Source organism: Coregonus lavaretus, assembly GCF_964263955.1.
Source record: "Coregonus lavaretus genome assembly, chromosome: 3".
NCBI classification, from domain to species: domain Eukaryota; kingdom Metazoa; phylum Chordata; class Actinopteri; order Salmoniformes; family Salmonidae; genus Coregonus; species Coregonus lavaretus.
The window spans coordinates 378,920-381,861 of NC_139990.1; the positions used below are offsets into that span (position 1 = coordinate 378,920).

The 2,942-nt window shown below is 44.4% G+C and overlaps 1 pseudogene across 1 annotated transcript in view; it reads left to right on the forward strand.

The window, feature by feature from the left end:
• LOC311119211 (protein 4.1-like) overlaps positions 1 to 314 on the forward strand; it is a 73,111-nt pseudogene extending 72,797 nt beyond the window's left edge. Inside the window, exon 18 of the transcript in view lies at positions 282 to 314. The product of the transcript in view is annotated as a protein 4.1-like (transcript). The remainder of the gene's footprint in view (positions 1 to 281) is intronic.
• The last annotated feature ends 2,628 nt before the right edge of the window (positions 315 to 2,942 follow it).

Genomic DNA, 2,942 nt, shown 5'->3' on the forward strand with positions numbered 1-2,942 from the left:
CCACATCAGCCTGTGTGTGTGTGTGTGTGTGTGTGTGTGTGTGTGTGTGTGTGTGTGTGTGTGTGTGTGTGTGTGTGTGTGTGTGTGTGTGTGTGTGTGTGTGTTTGTGTGTGTGTGTGTGTGTGTGGGTCTTGTCCTCTAGGGAACCAGACATGTCTTAATCACATAGCCCCTCACACCCCAACTGCATGCAAAAAACACTGACCATTTCATTCCACTAAATCAAACAGAGAGAGACAGTGCTGAGACTAACTTGTCTGTCCTCCATTCCCTCGCCTCAGTTGGACGGAGAAAAGGGTGACCCCTCCTCGTAAACACTAGTGCTGCGTCCCAAATGGCACCCTATTCCTTATACAGAACACTACTTTTGCACTACATAGGGAATAGGGTGCCATTTGGGGACCAACACAAGATGCACTCTGAGAAGGAGGCAGTGAGAGAATCAACAGGACGGTAGACAGGAGGGAGGGAAGGGGTTTCCTCACCGCTGATTCCCACTGGTGGATTACCTCGGGCTGCGTCTCAAATAGCCCTAATATTCCCTATACCAGGGCTCTCCAACCCTGTTCCTGCCGCGATACCCTAGAGATACCCTCCTGTAGTGAAAACCTGCTGGACGGTAGCTCTCCAGGAACAGGGTTGGAGAGCCCTATGCCCTTTATAGAACATTGGTTTTGACTAGAGCCCTATGAGTGCTGGTCAAAAGTAGTGCACTATATAGGGAATAGGGTGTAATTTGGGACACAACCTTGGTAATAACCAGGAGAAGGACAGCAAACTGGCAACATAGAACTTGAAGGGTACCTACATAAGGGATCTATTACGCATTGATAAGCCCTACATAACACATTCACAAGCGCTACATAATACTTAATCAATGCTTATGTACTGTTTATGAATGTGTAATGAAGTCCTTATGTAGGTAACCTTCAAATAAAGTGTTACCAACCTATCTTTAACTATCTCTTTATCTGACACACAGCCAATTGAACCATTATTCTGCATAAATACAGTGAGGGAATAAAGTATTTGATCCCCTGCTGATTTTGTACGTTTGCCCACTGACAAAGAAATGATCAGTCTATAATTTTAATGGTAGGTTTATTTGAACAGTAAGAGACAGAATAACAACAAAAAAATCCAGAAAAACGCATGTCAAAAATGTTATAAATTGATTTGCATTTTAATGAGGGAAATAAGTATTTGACCCCCTCTCAATCAGAAAGATTTCTGGCTCCCAGGTGTCTTTTATACAGGGAACGAGCTGAGATTAGGAGCACACTCTCCACCATGGCCAAGACCAAAGAGCTCTCCAAGGATGTTAGGGACAAGATTGTAGACCTACACAAGGCTGGAATGGGCTACAAGACCATCGCCAAGCAGCTTGGTGAGAAGGTGACAACAGTTGGTGCGATTATTCGCAAATGGAAGAAACACAAAATAACTGTAAATCTCCCTCGGCCTTGGGATCCATGCAAGATCTCACCTCGTGGAGCTGCAATGATCATGAGAACGGTGAGGAATCAGCCCAGAACTACACAGGAGGATCTTGTCAATGATCTCAAGGCAGCGGGGACCATAGTCACCAAGAAAACAATTGGTAACACACTACGCCGTGAAGGACTGAAATCCTGCAGCGCCTGCAAGGAAGCACATATACATGCCCGTCTGAAGTTTGCCAATGAACATCTGAATGATTCAGAGGAGAACTGGGTGAAAGTGTTGTGGTCAGATGAGACCAAAATGGAGCTCTTTGGCATCAACTCAACTCGCCGTGTTTGGAGGAGGAGGAATGCTGCCTATGACCCCAAGAACACCATCCCCACCGTCAAACACGGAGGTGGAAACATTATGCTTTGAGGGTGTTTTTCTGCTAAGAGTACAGGACAACTTCACCGCATCAAAGGGTCGATGGACGGGGCCATGTACCGTCAAATCTTGGGTGAGAACCTGCTTCCCTCAGCCAGGGCATTGAAAATTGGTCGTGGATGGGTATTCCAGCATGACAATGACCCAAAACACACGGCCAAGGCAACAAAGGAGTGGCTCAAGAATAAGCACATTAAGGTCCTGGAGTGGCCTAGCCAGTCTCCAGGCCTTAATCTCATAGAAAATCTGTGGAGGGAGCTGAAGGTTCGAGTTGCCAAACGTCAGCCTCGAAACCTTAATGACTTGGAGAAGATCTGCAAAGAGGAGTGGAACAAAATCCCTCCTGAGATGTGTGCAAACCTGGTGGCCAACTACAAGAAACGTCTGACCTCTGTGATTGCCAACTAGGGTTTTTCCACCAAGTACTAAGTCATGTTTTGCAGAGGGGTCAAATACTTATTTCCCTCATTAAAATGCAAATACATTTATAACATTTTTGACATGCGTTTTTCTGGATTTTTTTGTTGTTATTCTGTCTCTCACTGTTCAAATAAACCTACCATTAAAATTATAGACTGATCATGTCTTTGTCAGTGGGCAAACATACAAAATCAACAGGGGATCAAATACTTTTTTCCCTCACTGTATGTAGGTGTACAGTTGTGGTCAAACGTTTTGAGAATGACACAAGTATTAGTCTTCACAAAGTTTGCTGCTTCAGTGTTTTTAGATATTTTTTGTCAGATGGTACTATGGTATACTGAAGTATAATTACAAGCATTCCATAAGTGTCAAAGGCTTTTATTGACAATTACATTAAGTTTATGCAAAGAGTCAATATTTGCAGTGTTGACCCTTATTTTTCAAGACCTCTGCAATCCGCCCTGGCATGCTGTCAACTAACTTCTGGGCCACATCCTGACTGATGGCAGCCCATTCTTGCATAATCAATGCTTGGAGTTTGTCAGAATTTGTGGGTTTTTGTTTGTCCACCCGCCTCTTGAGGATTGACCACAAGTTCTCAATGGGATTAAGGTCTGGGGAGTTTCCTGGCCATGGACCCAAAATGTCGA